The 19,056-nt window shown below is 39.1% G+C and overlaps 1 protein-coding gene across 1 annotated transcript in view; it reads left to right on the forward strand.

Moving 5' to 3' along the window:
- Nucleotides 1-252: 252 nt before the first annotated feature.
- Nucleotides 253-19,056, forward strand: part of nckap5l (NCK-associated protein 5-like) — a 52,680-nt gene continuing 33,876 nt past the window's right edge. The window contains exon 1 of the mRNA XM_059332698.1: nt 253-421. The gene's annotated coding sequence lies outside the window, so the exon portion shown is untranslated. The remainder of the gene's footprint in view (nt 422-19,056) is intronic.

Raw genomic sequence — 19,056 nt, forward strand, 5'->3', positions numbered from 1 at the left:
TTTTGATACTAGTGCGTTTTAAATTAAAGCTTTAAATGCACGACTTTTAATTGCAGCATTTCTAAACTTTGGCATTACTAATTCTACTAAAGTAAAACATCTTTCTCCACCACTGCACATACATACTGTTTTTTTTGTCTTTATTTTAAGTATATGTTAAAGTTATGTTTGGCAGCATGGAGACAGCCTCCCAAAAAAAAAAAAATTGGGGCGGGTAATGCAATTTCATGGAATGACATCACTTTTCCTCAACCCAAAACAGAGAAGCCAGGCAGAGAAAGGAGAGCGGCTCTGCTGCAGGGGAGGACGCTGCGAGAATGAGCTCCAGATAGGTTAGATTTTACAGAAAAACTAGTACATTTGTGTCTTTTATCAACCATGGAGAGGCAGCGTCGTCTTCGGCGGTTCCCAACCAAATGAGGTGAGTTCTAAAAAGCAGGAAAAATGTCGTTTCATGTTCGCTGTGTCGAGAGATTCGCTGGAAATGCCGACACAGAGGCGTTTGGCGTGCTTTTCATTGATCAGTAGCGCCGGCGGACTGAAGCTCAATGTGTGTCTTTCTTTATTTACCGTGAAACGCCCCGGTGCTTTTTAACGTTTAGATGTGTTTGTAGAGGAAAGAAAAGGGCGTAGCGGCTCTCTGCCCGTGTCGGAGGGGACTCATGTCGGTGCAGGGTTTGGGGGGTTTTGGAGGGCCTGTCCCAGCAAAAAAAAAAATGTCATTTTTTCTCAGCTGAAGTCGGTTTTTATTCCCCTGCATGAACACGAGAGCTCAAACACAGACATGTCGCAGTTTAAAGGGTCGAAACCTGAAAGAGGAACATGGAAAAGGAACTGACACCCGAGTCCTAACAGTGCATTTTTTTATTTTCCTCTCACAATGATGCAGAAATAAAGCATTTTAACGATGGAAATAAAAGCCCATCCTGCACACAGTGATACTCAGCAACCAGCAGTCTTAAATCAGCCAAACAATGAATGAATTAATGTGTGAATGTGTCTGCAGCAGGGCTGTAGTAGCTCTGCTGCATGTAGTCTGAAGTTAGGCTCAATATAAGGAGAAAACACACAATAAATATAGTTTAGTTGATTGTAACGCTGCAGCTGAAGTCTGCAGGGATTTCACTTTATCTTTACCAGCTGGTTTAAAGTCCCCTCCACTCAAAAATGTCCTTGTTTTCTGCATCACATGGCTGTTTTTCTGCTTCACTATGCAATTTGATACTAGAAGGTTGTTTTCAAGGGGAAAGTTTCAATGTACAAGCAGGATTTTGTGACATTTAGATTTGTTTGGACGCTGATAGTGATCTAATATGCAACTTCCAGCAGACAATAACTTTGAATAGACAAGAGCCAGACTGATATAGTAGCTGATGTAGTGAGTGTTTCACTGGAAAATTGAACTTCTCTATGTGGATTGTGCACCAATGTGACTATGCAAAGGTAGCCAGAAGCCTTTCTTCAACAAATAAATGTATTAAATAATATTTGATATGATTAAACTTGCAGTATCTGACATTGTCAAACAATTCTAGAAATTAAAGCTAATTAAAATATAGAATAAATAAAAGAAATCGCTAAACAAACATCAAAACTGAATGTTGAGTGTCAATTGCTAACAATTTAAAAAGAAACAAGAAAAAATAAGAATAATAGCGAACATGATTTTTTAAAATCAGCCCAAGCATGATTTCCTGCAAAGAGAACCACAAAGAAGTAAGTGATGCATTTATGTTCTGATGCTGTTTTTAAAGTTACTGTAAGGAGTCTTCATTTTGCTTTGATCTGGCGCCCCCTGTGGGCTTCAGGGGTAGTGTTTTATATGTTCGCTTTGTGTCGTAAAGAATTGCAGCTGCCAGACTCCCTTAGAAAACCTCTTATTTTGCTGCAGCTGGGTCTGCCAGTCAGCCCCGCTCTGTACTGGTTCTGGTTCTGCAGGGAGCTCCAGGTCTCTGCCTGCCCAGTGGCACTTCCAGGCTTGAGAAGTGAAGCAAATGTTGAAGTACCAACAGTTCATCGACTTGAGGCTTGCTCCACAAATGAGTCAATCCCCCATACACTCCCATGTTAAAAGCCCTGCCATGTTTAAAACAGAAATAAACATGTTTATAAATAATAAACGGTCATTTAAAATGTTGCCAAAAAAAAGCGTTTGCACTAACTTCATCCTGTTAAAAACATTAAATTCTGCTCCTCAGAGACACTGTGATGACATGAATGATTCTGCTGAGACCAACGGTCACGTGACAAATATTCACTGAAAATCTGTTTACACAGAGCAGAGAGGAGAGGACAGGAGAGGCTGTTTACACAGAGCAGATTTTATTCCAATTTTTAAAAATAATTTTATCAGAGAAATTCAACTTGCATTTTGTCTTTTTTCTGATTTCTGTCATTCTAACTGTGTTATTCTGCACAAAGACATGTCTGAGTTGTTCCCACTTCTAGCATGATTGTGCTGATTCCATAGAGCTGCAGGACTCATAGATTTATAGAGATTTTATGTATTGCAGTGAAATACAAGGACACAGTGAGGAAAATGTAAAAAGGGCAAAAAAACACCCTGAATCGTCTTGTTGTGGTTCAGAGGTTAAAGTTATGCATAATTAAGGGCTGTGGCTGCTCTCACAGGTGACCCTGCGGTGCGTCCACATCTTTGCCCATTTTTTGGATTAGCCACGAAGTTAGAAGGAGTCAGATGCTGCCAAGACGGAGCAGCCAGAGCCACGGGAGCTCTACACCCGTCACTTGGCGATAGAACTTCCTGCTGAAGTTGACCTTGCCCTTGGTCCGGTGCGGTCCATATCAGTGGGTACTGTTGGCTGGAGGAGGAGCCATGGAGCTCTCCACCTCCGGCACCTCGCACCGGAGGTCCACCTGCAGGTCAAAGGCAGCACAAAGTCGGCTCCTGGTCTGTCTGCTGGAGATCCACCGCGGAAATCTGAGCTGGAATAGTTTCAGTATTTAAATTAAAACTGTTAAAATCTCTGTCCAGTCCCTTTTTAAGTCACATGACTTAAAAATCTGCAGATTAGTCCATTGCATCATTTGGCTATTTTTAGTTACTTTCATTATCATACATTATCATACTTTCAAGAGTTTGCAACACTGATGTTATGCTAGCAGCAGCTATTGTAGGTTTCTTTCTAACCGCACAACTCTGTGTTTTGTTTTGTTGTTTTAATTTTCAACATGTATTTTTCAGACCCAACCGACAATGAGAAGTCCATTTACTGTGTCAGCTGCACACTGCAGCAGGTTTGACTTGCAAACTAGTACCTTTGAGTCACACGCTTCATGAACATCACAATTAATTCGGACGTCTGTTTTCGTCACATTTTTCCACATTTAGCTTTTATCAGCGCCAGAGCCTTTCTTAACTTTCTTCGTTTTTTTATTTTATTTAGATTTGTATTGTGTACGTTTCCATTTAAGTTTTCTATGCACAAGCTGAGCATTTAAATATGGATTAATTGATTCATCATTTTTTATTTACATTTTTTTTTACAGGGAGAAACATGGAAAGCCATTTCAGCACCATTACACACATACAGAGCTAAACAAAAGCATGTACTTAAACAATTGTGCTAACATATTCACCAAGCTATTACTCTCCCTTTCATTCAACAATGCACAAAATAGAAACACCCGAACAACAGACGGCACATTAACTCATCCCGCCACCAAGACCAACAGGCACCCCAAGCCATGTAATAGAGATACTTAAAGCAGTTCAGGTCTTTGTGATCTTGCAAAACTGATCCACTTTGACCACCAACTCTTAAATTTCTTCGATTGCAATTTTAGAGCGAATGTCAGTCTCTCCATTATGTAGATTTCATGAACCGTTTCTTGCCAGTTCTCCAGTGTCGGTGCGTTGCGTTGTAGCCATTTCCTTGTTATAGCTTTCTTTGCTCCAATTAGTAATATCTTCATTAGGTATTTATCTGCTATTGGTTGATTATGTTATGCCATGGTACAAAAATACATTGAGCTGACATCAAATTGTATAGCCATTTGAAATATGTATTCAGACAATCAAGAATGTCATGCCAGAAAGATGAAAGTTTTGGACAATCGATTCATAATTTTATCTAAAAAACAGGGATTAACAGTGATCACAGTGTCCAAAAACATGAGCTGACTTCTTTAAACTTAATGATGGTATAAAACAGAGAAGAGCAGCTAAGGAGCTGAGAGAGGGAATGTTTGGCATCTCTGTTTGAAAAATAATGGACTAATAATTCCAGCCTTAATAGGGGTACTCCCCTCAAAGTAATGGACTGGATTGGTTCCCGTGTTGGCGAGTTCAGAAACTTACTCGGAGCAGCGCTGGCAGTGGAGACGTGTTATTGGATCATACTTTAACAATGCTGCTTTTCACTCGATGTGATACCCTGCACATTTTCTGAATGGCATTCTGGTCACGAGGAGTGGATTGTTGCTTGTTTGTTTTCACATTGTGAAGGACTTTTATTGGCCATAAAACATGTGCCAGTAATCTTAATAAGTCGTAAGGCCCATTTGAAGATTAAACAAGATTTAAAACATCTCAGATAATGCTGTGGAGCAATCACAGCGTCCTTTTGAAGGGAAAAACATCCACGCTTAATGATCTGTGTCTGTTGGTTCGAGGCCAGATAAACGCTCATGCTGTTCTCTTTGTCTCATCGTCGTCTGAACAAAGAACAAACTCTCAATGAGCAGAAATGAGGATGGAAGGATCGTTTGAACCCTTTTGATTATCGCAGAGATGGCCGGCGTTCAGGCTGTAAAACATTCAAACTTTCGCTGAAGATCTGCTGTGAAACGCTCCATGAATCTTGTGCAGAGATGACGTCTCCACTTGTGCTTCTACCAAATTGTCTGTTGATTTAATGTTGCTGTTTGTTGTTTCTGGCAATTGCAGACAAATGTCGTATATCACGTCAGAAACCTCGTAGACTTTGTGGAACTAAGTGACCTCATGGCTGGGAAAAACTTGTTTTCTGAAGAAATTACATTAAAGACGAATGGTTTCATTGCTGTTTTTAGCTGTTTCTGAGACGTCATTGAGATGAAAGTTTAATGTTCTAGAGTTGTTTTAAAATACTTCTCCACAGCTTGTTACACGGCTGGACTCATGATGGACAGTTTCAAACAAAAAGCATCAAAATCAATGGAGCAGAACTAAAGATATCATCTTTCTTGTATCAGCCATGCATTCATCTTCCCTGTCAAAACCTCCTGCCTACATTACCCACAATGCAGCATGACTGCAGATGGTCAAGTCAGAGATTCAAGTGTGTTATACACTGTCCAACAAGGTGACTTTGTTGCTAGATTTAGCGACTTTTCAGACGGTATTGACGACTTTATAAAAAGCAATTTGCAACAAATATTGCAACTTTTTCAGGCCAAGACGAGAACGTAAAACATCCCCATGTTGTGCTGCAAGCGCCATCTTCTTACACTTTCCAGTCCTGACCCTCAGAACGTGTGCTTTCTTTAGAAGAAAGACAAAAATACACCATTTATTGTAGAAAGAAATTGTAAAAACAGGCATTGTCAGAATTTTGAATTTCTGACAGGCCTTGAACAGATCATAGGTTACAATAGTTTCTGTTATGAAAAGGGACCAAAACGAAGCTACATGTGTCATTCAAAAAAAAGTGTTTGCACTAACTTCATCCTGTTAAAAACATTAAATTCTGCTCCTCAGAGACACTGTGAAGACATGATTGATTCTGCTGAGACCAACGGTCACATGACAAATATTCACTGAAAATCTATTTACACAGAGAGGAGAGGACAGGAGAGGCTGTTTACACAGAGCAGAGAGATTTTTGTCACAACTGTTATTCTGCACAAAATACATTTTTGGTATTTTATATATTACAGTGAAATACAAGGCCACAGTTCTGCCTCATGGATATTTTGTGGAGAAATGTTCAAACGAATCTAATTCAGCAGATTGTAGCAAGAACAGTCTCAGCAGAGTCAGACATAGAACTAAACTTTGCATGCGCTGTGATGTCATAAATATGCCGGTTAGTGCATTACATAATTTGGCAACTTTTAGTGACTCTTGGAGCTCGTGGCAGCGACTTTCATTGGAGAGTTTGCCACACTGATGTCATGCTAGCAGCAGCTATTGTAGGCTTTCTAACTGCACATCTCCGTGTTTTTGTAGGTTTTCTTTTTTCAAACATTAATTTTTAGACCCAACCAACACTGAGAAGTCCATTCACTGTGTCCGCTGCACACTGCAGCCGGTTTGACTTGCAAAACAGTCCCATACGTTCACAAGTTACTCCCAGATTTCAGGTGAACTTCAGCAGAAAACTGTGTTCCAGCATCGAACAGGGATCTGTGATGGTGTAAAAGCGGATATTGTTTGTCACGACTTGCCTTCTAGGTAATCTAACTTCAGTTTCGTGAAATCTTTTGTCTGTTCTCTCCAGTTTTGCTGTAGCTGGGAAGTTTGTGTATTATTGTCTTAATGTCTTGTTCTGTCTCCGTGCAGTAGTCTTTAAACTCTGATCGAAACTCTTTCATTCCCGTTGTTATCGAGTGTTTTCGATCATTGATAAACTGATTTAATCCAGTTTCTTCTGCCAGTTCAGATGTCACCTCGGTCAGTTGTTGGGTAACCTTTTCTTAGGTTAACAGACTCTTTCATCTGATTGGAGATCCATTCTCTTTTAACATTTATTTAGGTTTATTCCAAGATAAATCATGAATAAAGGAGTTGGAGGATGCTTATTTCACTTGGATGTTCAGCCTTCAGTGTGCAGAATCAATGAGCTGAACACATGTTTTCAGTGGATGGAGACTTGCAGCAGAAATGCAGCAGCGAGAATGTAAAGTTTCCTGCTGAACGGCTGAATTATTGGCCTTTTGCAGCTGATGCATGTAACTGAAAGAATTTAAACACAAGCTCTGGAGGCCTGGGAGGCTTTAAGAATTAATGTGTCACATTTGGAACAATATTTGGTGAAGAAAATGACGAGCCGGCGGCACTGTGAACATTTCATCCTGAGAAATGAGCTCAGAGCTGCAGAGAAATGTGGTTCCACTCTCCGCTTGCTGGATTACATTTACGGCCCGTGTGCTCCATGTTTGAGCCTCGATTGAAGTTTTTTTTTGCGAGAGGTTCTGTCCCGGCGCAACTTTTGAGATTGCATATCCAAGCTGCGGCGCATTACATCATGAAGAGCCGAGCCAGTGACTTATTGGAGTGTAATGGGCAGTATAAGTGCTCGCTGCTCTGTTCACCTCTAATTGTTCACAGATGTTCTGCACGCCTTCGTGTCCCACATCTTGTTGCAGCCACAGACGCTGTTCAGACTTTATTATCGACGGGAAACGTGGCATGGAGTAAGTGTTTAATTTGGCTCTTTCTATTAACCGGTTTTGGTTATTAAGGTATTTATGAGGCGTCGCATTCCTCCACGAAACATGACGGATTTAAAAAACGTTAAGTCGAATACTTGATCATAATCACACAATTGATCAAAGACAAACAAGAAGAGTCAAACAGGAAGCTTCACTTCTGTCACTTCAGAGAGGTGAAGTCTACAACAAACTCACGCCAGACTGCACAGCCCCGTTAACAAGCAGCTGCGTAGGGAACTCGGGCTGCAAATAATGACTGTTTTCATTGTCAAATAGTCATCGAGTATTGTCACGATTAGTCGAACAATCAGATAATTAATTGCACAATTACTTATAGGCTCTTATTTAGCTCTTAAGCTTTTAAATTTAGGGCCTGTTTACACGACAACGCTCGGGTGAAAATGACAAAATATTTTATGAGATGTGCCTTTCATTTAGACAGTGACGGTGTTTTTGGGGCTTAGAAATGCAAAAAAATTCAACCATCCTCCAGAATGGAAATTGTGGCAGTACCGTGGCGTGCGTACTACATACAATTTGACAGACTTTTACGTCACCGTGTGGACAAAGATTTCCCCCTAAAGACGATTGTCTAAATGTGGAATAAAAAGTGAGAACGCAACGCCACTTTTTCATTTTCTGTCCAGATCGATCTAAACAGGGTCTTAGTTAGAGGTTCTTTTAAGATTACGCTAACTAACGATAAAGACAATGTCCGCGTTTCCCAGATTCGCTCTTAGCGCTTAAGAGCTTCTTAAGCGCTAAGAGCGTCTTAGGGACGCTCTTAAGAGCGCTGTGAAAGAAGGAAGTGTTTCCCACAGTCGTTCTTAGCTTAAGAAGATCTTTCACTAAGAAGGAAGTGTAAGATCGCCCTGACCCACTCTTAACAGCCTTCTTAGCGACCAAACGCTCAGTGCAGCCGCATCAGGGAAAGTTATATCGGACACAAAGGAATACTAAAACCCTGCGTAATGATGCTGCAGAACACTGACGCAAGAAAAATAATAGCATAAGAAGAAAAATAACGATATAAAAATAAAGAATTGCCCATGTGTTCCTGTAGCTACATAAATAAAATAAATCATCATTACTATCACTCCTTACGTTTTCATACACATTCGGCATCTGCATATGAGTTTACAGTAGCTATAAAAACAACAACCCTGTGGTATTTTACAGATATGAGGGAAACTGACAGGTGTAATTGAACTCAGCTGGAACCTGAAGTGATTTATATTTCAGCACCACGGCGGTGGACAGCTCCCACTAAGAGCTTCTTAAGAAGCTTCTTTGGCGGGATCTTAAGAAGGCAGTTAAGAAAGCATCTGGGAAACACCCCTATCTTAGCGCTCCTTCTTAGCCGAACCCTTCTTAAGAGCCTTCTTAAGTCCTTAAGAACGAGCGAATCTGGGAAACGCGGCCAATATGTCTCAAACATTTGACTTTTATTAAACTGCTGCTGATGTAGCCACTACTAATACAAACGTTTGGAGAAGTAATATGCTTTTAGGTGGGTTGAGAGCAGCTTTTAACTCTTTGATGGGTGCAGCTGGTCTTCTTGCTAGTAACTAGTAAGTAATATTAGCTGGTTTGCTATGTCTTGTGTGCTGCACTTGCTGGATTTTTGGCTGTGATAATTATCTCACCTGGACGAGTCTGCAGTCCGACGTCTTCTTTACAAATCATGCAGCCAATCCTCTTCTTTGCAGGGTTTGTGGTGAAATAGATTTGATGTTGTTGCATCAGCTGCAGCCATTTTGCTGCATTGTTTACCTGTTGCTGCAGCCACTGTTTGGCGTGCAACTCTCAGCAAAGATAATAATGATGTAAGATGGCTCACCCCTCAGAAACATCGCCAGGTCCATGCACAGCGTGACAAACACATGCAATGATGTAACCGACTAATTATCAACAATTAGATTTGTCTGCATCTAATTTTGTCATCGATTTTTGTCAACAATGTCGACTAATTGTTGCACCCCTGTTGGGAAACTGAACTGTTGTCTGTCCTGTCCCTGGAGGATTCCACAACAGAGAACTCAGGCTGTATGAAATTACCGGATTTGCAGGACGCAAACAATAAAATGTGACTCGAGGAGGTTTTTATCATTTAATTCTGAGGTCATGACAGGAAATGTATCACTGTTAATTTCTGAGGTTGTGCACAACCAACGCGCCAAAGGGAAGCAGGATGCATGAGGCAGCTGTCACGAGAAATAGTCGTTAAAAGCAAGTAGATCTCTGTCTTAACCTTCTGAACCCAACCAAGCCGTTTCAGGCAGTTTTTTTGCTTTGTGGCCTTGTTTTTTTAATTCAAATATATACATACATACATATACTGTACATATCTATGTCCTGCAGCTCTATGGAATCAGCACAATCATGAAAGTTGAATTTCTCTTGAATGATTTTCTTCTTTGTATTTTTAACATTTGACCTCTACTTCCAGCCTCTCCTGTCCTCTCCTCTCTGCTCTGTAAAAACAACCTTTCCTGTCCTCTCCTCTCTGCTCTGTAAAAACAACCTTTCCTGTCCTCTCCTCTCTGCTCTGTGTAAACAGCCTCTCCTGTCCTCTCCTCTCTGCTCTGTGTAAACAGATTTTTAGTGAATATTTGTCTCGTGACCGTTTGTCTCAGCAGAATCAATCATGACTTCACAGTCTCTCTGAGGAGCAGAATTTAATGTTTTAACAGGAGATTCTGGCACAAATATCAACATTTTAAGCTTTGTTTTGGTCACTTTTTGTAATGGAAATTTTCATAACCTATGGTCCGTTCGAGGACTGTCAGAAAGTTCAAACTCTGATGATAATGTCTGTTTTTACAGTTTCTTTTGACTATAAATGGTGTATTTTTGGCAGAAGAAACATACATTTCAGGGGTCCAGGAGGTAAATTATGAATGTTGTTCACTGTTGTTATTCTAATAATAGTTTCATCTCTACTCAGCAGCATCTGTTGTGATAGTGACTCGAGCATCTTGGCAGAAATGTGGCTTTTATGGAGCTTACAGACTCTCAAGGTCATTCTGTCTGTCAGAAATCACTTTATTAGGTCGTAGTTCAGCAGTTTTACAGGGAGGAAAGAGCAGCGGGACGATAATTCAGTCAGTTTGAAGTCAGGCAGGGAGCGCAGACGGGTCAGAGCCTCCTGCAGACGGCCCTATCTCTCCCTCTGCATAAAGCACCCCGCTTTGAAGATAGATAGACCTCCTTATCAGCTATCAGTGCTATCGCCCTGCTGTCTGCTGCTGCATGCACGCAGGTACTGCAGTTACCATGGTTATACACCAGTGGCACTTCTGCAGCACGCATTAGCATCGCAAAATATTCATTCATTGCCCCACAGAGCTCACAGCAGGAGAAGACGACTGACAGACTGTTTACACGACGCAGATCAAAGGAAGCCTCATGCCTCTGTGTCAGTATCTGTATGCAGAAGAAGAAGTAGTCGCGGCCACGTGTTGTGCATCCTGCGCTCGCCGTGTTCTGAAATATGCTTGATCGAAAAAATGCAGTAGGAATCCTAATAGTATACAGAGCTCCGACTCACTCAGTCCACCCTGCAGAGGAATCCGTGCTCATACAAACATTGAAGTTGGCAAAACAGACTGCTGTAGCTGCTGCAGCTGCAACAAACATCCAATTCATCAGCCGGGCCAAAGAAAATATGGCCAGGAATGTAGCTTTAATCAATTCAAGCAAACCGGGTCCCCGCCACGTCCTGTTTGGCCAAAAAAGGATTAAAGGGCCATAACTTTCTCCTGTTCTTTATGCCGACACAATCTCTCAGATTTATGACCTGTGATGACTTGGATTCATCCTCACTGAGCTCCTCTGTGCACTGCTGCAGTTTATTTTCATTTGTCTTAAAATAAAGTTGTTACTGAGCAGCTCTACGCCCCCCTCACTCCCTAAACCCTCTCCCACAAGGTGCTCCAGTGTTTTCAGATTCTCATGAGCTTCCTGTTTCAAAAAGCTGAGACGTATATTCTGTGAAAAACATCTTCCCAGGGAGGTCTCCACCGTGATGGGAGCAGATTGTTTGGAAGGTTTAAATTAGGATCTCCATATATAGCCCTCCATATTATCTTTAATTCTGTACCATAAATAGGTCTTCCTCTTGGCCGGGCCGTGGGGAGAGGATGTGGAGGATGAGTGAGCCCCGGCTGCTGCGGCTGCTGGCCAGATGTGCAGCAGACACTGCAGCAGCCGCGCAGCTCCAACTGCTCCTCCTTTATCTGTCGCTGCATCATAAAGTTTAACTCAGTCCGACTCTTTAACTCACCTAGTGATTCAGGACAACTGTGGGCTTTAATCTTGCCCATGAGTGGAGTCCTCTATGGAGAGGACCAGAGCTGGACCAGAGTAGAGAGGGCGCTGTGCACCAGGAAGTCAGTACCAGCACCAAACGGCACCTTTTGTACCTTCTTTTTGGTACTACTCTGTAGCAACAAAAATTAACTTTAAGTTGTGAAAATGAGTCCAACCTTAACTCAATTTCAACATTGTTGTAGATAAAATGTTCTGAACCTAGAATAACATTCTACACACTAGAGGTGGGGGAAAGAATCGATTCAGCGTAGTATCACAATATTTTGCGTAGCAATATTATATTGATTCACTGCTGGAGGAAGTAGCGGGCTCACTTCTAGGAATATCCTGGAGCTACTGGTTGTTTGAGAGTCTAATAAAATGCTGCAGTTGTTGTCGTCCATACATGTTTGATATCAGTTCAGTTCAGGTGGACTGAATACTTTGTTGGTCAGTCTGTGGGTTTGACTCTCTGTGGAGAAATAAGAAGACTGAAGTGAGATGAACAGACAAAACAATTCTTGATTGAATTTAATTTTGTCGACACAATGCAAATGCAGTTAAACAGTTAAATCGCAATATATTGTATGGTAATACTATGTGCAAATAAGAGAACCATGTTAATATAAACAACGTCGTCCGGTTCTCTGCTGATTTAATCTCTGCAGAACCTTGCCGTCTTGCTAAATGTTACAAAAACTATAATATCTGTGTCTTAGATGCATTGTTTCTGTTTCTGCAGCTCTTTGTAACTTCACATCAGGTTTCTGTCTTAATGGTGATGTCATTCTGCACAGTCAGCTGATCTGTCGGAAGTCAGAAAACCCAAATTTAACCCAAAGATTGTTTTATTAATCTCTAATCTTTTGTTTTTACTGTGACTGGACATGATAGCGGCCTGTGACCGCATGATTAATTCGCCTGGCGTCTTGTTGGACCTCCACATATTTTCCAGGCGTGTCAGGCTTCAGTAGTTCTGTGACTCAGGGACGACTCAGGTGTTTCAGACGTTTGCTGACACGTGAAAACGCAGCGTGCAGCTGGACAGAATGCAGCTCAGGGTCAGGGTGGTGGGGGACGCTTTTTTGCAAGTGGTTTTCATTAAGAGCTTTTTATGATTGTAGGAATTAACTGGAGAGCAAACTGTGGATCTTTCCACATGTGAGGGATTCATGAAGGTCACCGCAGACTAAGATGAAAGAAAAGTTCCCTATGAAGTCGTGAATCAGGCTCCAACTAACAATTATCATTATTGTTTCATCTGATTATATTCTTAATGAATCGATTTATCATTTGGTCTATAAAAAAGCAGAAAATGCTGAAAAATTACATTATTTACTATTTTTTACATTTGAACTAGGGCTGCACAATTATTAAACATTTTATAAAATGAATAAATAACAGTATTAATAAAAAAATAATTTTATATATATACAAAAATAAAATAATAAATGCATTTATTTTATATATAAAATATTTGTCAAATACCATTCTGAATTTATTATTCAGAAAAACTTTGTTTGGTTCAGTTCTGCATCAAAAATCACACCATAATCATTGTAATATATTGCTCGAGAAAAATTTGAATAATTATGCGTAAATGATAATTCTCTCCAATATTGTGAATCATTTTACAGTTGCAACATCAGTCAAAATAATTACAATTAGATATTTTTTCCAAATAAGTAACTTTTTCCCGCTTGGTCCAGAGAACTTTGGAACAAGTTTGGCAATGATTGCTCAAAATTTGTAGTGAAAAAGTGTAAACCCCCCCAAATAAAACAGATTTGGACACAATTCAAATTGGTTGGCCATGGCAGCTCCCCAAAGTGAGGCTGAAACCTCTGCAGCGCCCACTGGTGGCTGGCTGCAGTACAGGTTATAAGCCCCGCCCCCTCCATGTTAGTTTCTGTCATTTTAGCTTGTTCTTATTACGTTGATGTTTGTTCAAGTGTTTGTTTTTCTGATCAGTTTGGTTTTAATTTGTTATGTGAAGTTAAAAAACGAGGCTGTGACGTCATGACCCTAGCTTTTGGATTTTTCATTAGTTTTAGTTTTAATTTCGTTGTGAATTTTTGTTTTCAAATTCAGTTAGTTTTAATTAGTTTTAGAGTGAGTTTTTATTTTTGAAAATGCTTGGTTTAAGTTTTTATTAGTTTTAGTTGTTTTGTAATGGGGTATTTGTTATCTGTGGAATTCAAAAAGGTCACAATAAATGTTGACTTTATTTCCTTTTATTATCCATCTGAGCCCCAATAAGTTATTAACTTCTTAACAGTGCCTGTCTCTGGAATGTTTTGGCGTCGTCCATTCATTATATCGTCTATGATCTCTAGACGCAAATAGGCTCCGCTTATTTGAATAGATTTATCTGGAACCAGAGAGTCTATGAAAAAAAAAATCGGAGACTAAAAATTCAAACTGTGCAGGCCAAATTGCACCATGTCAGGAACTGTTCATCTGATCTACTTGCTGTGGAATAACAAACACACACAGGTTTCTTTATAGTAAAATATAACAACTTCATCAGTCTTGATTACCTGCAGATTAATTTCCTCCTGATGCTCTCAGCTCTGAAGGTAACTCCTCCCTCTGCTCTCTGGCTTCAGCTCTTGACTCTCTAATGAGGTCCGACTGAGCCGTTTCTTCATGCTCATTAACACGGAGGCCTCGGCAGACACCTCTTAGGGTTTTATAGCCGCGGGTTTAAACCCTGCACATCTCCACAGCGAGGCTGGAGCACCACGTTTCTGTTGGGTGGATCAGCTCTCCATCCTCTCATCAGCACTCGTTAAACTGTCAGAGCCTCAATGGAGGTTTGTCCCCTCCGCTCTGATTTACAGTTTCAATTCAGGAGCAAAAGCTTCAGCCGCCATCTGACCACAGACGTGAGATGTTGGACCATCTGCTAACGGATTGCTGCGTCTCTATCTTTACTGCAGCCGCCTGCAAATAACAGTTAATATCACTAATGCTCAATCTGCCAGTTGTTTCCTTCATTCATTTAGTTGATAAAATGTCAGAAAAATGTGAGAAATGTCCCAGAACACGAGGTGAGTTCAGTCAGTTCAGTTCAGTTTAATTATTTGGGCAAAAAAATGTCAATTATGCAACAAAAAAATAGTCCACTGTAACCTTAAACTCAAGACAATCCTTTAAATAATTAGTTACAGTCAGAAACATCAGAATATATAGAAAAAAAATATTTGTCATGAAATGAGAAAGTTAAAAGTAGAAAATCTTCACATGGACATGCAGTGAAATTCTCAATCATACATAAAAAATATTTAATCAAACGCTGTTATTATTATTGATGAATCTGTTGATTATTTGTTAAAAAAATTTGAGCTACAAAATGGGAAAACGGTTAAATTAAAAAAATGTATTTAAAGTACCTAAAACACAAGAGGAGGTCTTTTAAGTTGTTGTCGCTTCCTCGATTAATTGTTTTATCTGTAAAATGTCAGAAACAACCGGAAAAATGTCCAGAACACGAGGTGACGTTTTCACATCACTTGTGTCCAAACAACAGTTTAGTTCAGTTTAATTTAATTATTTGGGCGACAAAATCTCACTAAATAAATAAAAATGTCCACTGTAACCTTTAACACAAGATGACCTCTTTAAACTGTCAGAAACCACCAAAATATGTATAAAAAATGTATTTGTCATGGGATGAGAATAAGTTAAAAGCAGAAAATCTTCACTTTTACATGCAGTGAAATTTTCAATTATGTTTTAAAATATTATTTAATTGAACACTGGATATTATGGATTATTATTATTATGAATCTGTTGATTATTTGTTGTATATTTTGAGCTACAAAATGTTAGAAAATAGTACCGAAAAAAAAATGTTTTTTTGTTCCAACAAACAGTCCAAAACCCCAAAATATTAAATATAATACAATCAATTATGTATAAAAATAGAAAAATGTTCATCACAAGATGACCTTTTTAAATTGTTAGTTTTGTTCAACAAACAGTCGGAAACCAACAAGATATTTTAATTTATTTTATATTTTAAAGTATTTGTCATCTGATAAGAATAAGTTAAAAGCAGAAAATCTTCATTGACATGCAGTGAAATTCTCAATTCTGCATAAAAATAGAAGGCACCTTTTTATATAATAAAAAAAAAAAGCTGCAACCAGAATGTTTTTGTATTTTTGCTAGAAATAATATTAACTTTTTTTCATTAATACTTTAATTTGTTTAATTGATTGGGCTAAAAAATATCAGAAAATGTTAAGAAGGCAGTCCAGAACCCCTAAAATATTGAATTTATTATGACATAATAATTATAATTTTAAAAAACTTATGGAGGTGTCTCTTGTTCAGGCTCTGCAATTTAATGCTGCTGGGACACTTCAAAGCCTCGAAGACTTCACAAATATACTTTCTGGTTTTCCCTCCAGGTTCATCAGGTTCTTATTCAGCTGAATCTATTGGCTCAGTCATTAAAGATGCTGATAGTCAAATATTTTATCCCACAATCAAACAACTTAGTTTGCTTCACCATTATCTCTGAAACAGACGTCTCTGTCAATATCACACATCCTCTCTTGAACTTTAATGATGTGAAATGAGTTTCAACACACCAAACACCTTTTTATGGTCGTAAGATCGGCTGCAGGTTTTCTACACACAGGAGACAGCACCAGAACTCTGAACTGTTTCTTTAGGAGATGGATAAAAATACAAAGTTGATCATAGAAAGAAACTGTAAAAACATTAAGCATTATTTTTAAAATTTGAACTTTCCAACAGTCCTTGAACAGATCATAGGTTCCGATGCAGCGACAAAAACAAAGCTTAAAATGTTGATATTTGTGTCGGAATCTCTTTATTTTAAAATAAAGCGTTTGCACTAACCAGATCCTGTTAAAAACATTAAATTCTGCTCCTCAGAGACACTGTGAAGACATGATTGATTCTGCTGAGACCAACAGTCACGTGACAAATATTCACTGAAAATCTGTTTACACAGAGCAGAGAAGAGAGGACAGGAGAGGCTGTTTACACAGAGCAGAGGGGAGAGGACAGGAGAGGCTGGAAACATGACAATACTTCAATATGTACAATATTTGGAGAAAACTGTTTATTTTAAAATATTTGTGACACTTGTGGGCACTTGTAAAAGTGTTATATATTCCATTTTATTCCCATTTTTAAAAATAATTTATCAGAGAAATCAACTTGTTTTTTTTTTATTTTTTTCTGATTTCTGTCACTCTAACTGTGTTATCGTGCACAAAGTCTTGTTTAAATTGTTCCCACTTCTGGGGACTTGGAGGTAAATTATTTCGATGGATCAGACTGTTTGGGTATGGTTCTTGATTCCCGTCCTGATCCAGAAACGGATCATTTTTGGTAGAAGTTTGTTGTTGGCAGTTTAATCTTTAATCAATCAGCTGGTTGGTCAGTTGACTGTTTCTTTGTTTTCGGGGGTTTGAGGACTTCCTGTTGTCCTGTTTATGTAAACATGAGCTGTATGTGTTTGAAACGGAGGCGTGACGTCCTGCTTTACATGTTGTTTGCATTGAATTTAAAACGAGTCACATGTTCGGCCTGTAGGAGAAGCTCTCTGCTCTGTTTCCAGGCAAGTTTCTCTCCATTAAGACGCATGTTTTACAGCCTCTCCACTCTCTTTATCTCCACATTATCTGTGAGGTTTTGACTCGATGGAGATCGTCACTTGAGGGGAAAGTGGATGTTGCAGCGAGGTGACAATAGGCTCTTTTATGTGCAGAGTTCTCTTGGTTGCCTTGTGTTGGCTCCAGGGGACCATGTGACCAGCACTCATTCAGGTCATGTCAGCCCGCTCAGCCTTTGACCCTCTTAGAAAGGAAGCTCGTCCTCTCAATGTCCCATTCATGGCAAACTGATGTCTGTGTGCATTAATGTCTGACACAGCAGAGGTATGACGGTCCGCTGACAGAGAGGTTAACAGTTTACACGCTGCATGGTGACAACAACAACAGATTCCTCGATTTTTAACCGTGAGTTCATTATTTCAACTTTGTCTGAACTCCGACGAGCAGCTGCAGAGCGTTTTCACATTTTCCTCTCTGTGTCCTTGTATTTCACTGCAATATATAAAATCTATATAAATCTAGAAGTCCTGCAGCTCTATGGAATCAGCACAATCATGACCAGAAGTGGGAACAACTCAAACATGTCTTTGTGCAGAATAACACAGTTAGAATGACAGAAATCAGAAAAAAAGAAAATCAAAGTGAATAAAATGGAATTTATATACAAACGCTTTTTCAAGAGCCCAAGTGTCAAGAATGGTGTAAGGAAACAGACACAAAATTACCAAATAGAGATGTAAAACTAATTTTAAAGACACAAAATTACCAGAAAAAGACATAAAAGACCAAAAAACACAAAATAACAACAAAAAGTATCTAAAAATATCAAAAGAAACCAAAAAACACAAAATATCCCAAAAAAATGTAAAAATATATTAAAAAAACTAATTTACCCCCAAAAAAGTAATATCACCAAAACCAGTGTCTCCACATACTCAGTACTGTCATGTTTCCAGCCTCTCCTGTCCTCTCCTCTCTGCTCTGTGTAACAGCCTCTCCTGTCCTCTCCTCTCTGCTCTGTGTAAACAGATTTTCAGTGAATATTTGTCACGTGACCGTTGGTCTCAGCAGAATCAATCATGTCTTCACAGTGTCTCTGAGGAGCAGAATTTAATGTTTTTAACAGGATCTGGTTAGTGCAAACGCTTAATTTTAAATGACTCATGTAGAATAAAGAGATTCTGACAGTAATATCAACATTTTAAGACAAGTTTTGGTCACTTTTTCTCATGGAAACTTTTGAAACATATGATCCGTTCAAGGACTGTCAGAAAGTCCAAACTCAGATGATAATGCCTGTTTTTACAGTTTCTTTTTACGATAAACTGGATTTTTGTCAGCTTTTTAAAAAAGAAAACACTTTTAGGGTTCAGAGGGTTAAAAAAAAATTTAGACATCGTTGCTTGCTCTAGTTATCATGAATTTGAGTCAGCGTTTCTATTTTGAGGTGCAAAAGTTGTCGTATTTGAAAGTAAGTACAGACTTGGCAAATAAATACTTTAAATACTTTCTTTTTTCAACCTGACATTGCATTTTTTTAAGTGCATAATTCAATAAATACTCAAACATGTGAATGTCTTCATGTTACTATTCCACGCAGATTGAAGAATATTACACTACATTTCATGACTAAATTGTGCAAAAATGCAACAAAATAAAAGGGGTTAACTCACTATTTCTTGGCACTTTGACACTTGTATGTCAGAATTGTCTCCATCTTTCACTGTCGACACAATATGGGATATTTTACAGTCGGTATGAACAGGAGGAA

Source organism: Centropristis striata, chromosome 5 (genome assembly GCF_030273125.1).
Source record: "Centropristis striata isolate RG_2023a ecotype Rhode Island chromosome 5, C.striata_1.0, whole genome shotgun sequence".
Lineage (NCBI taxonomy): Eukaryota > Metazoa > Chordata > Actinopteri > Perciformes > Serranidae > Centropristis > Centropristis striata.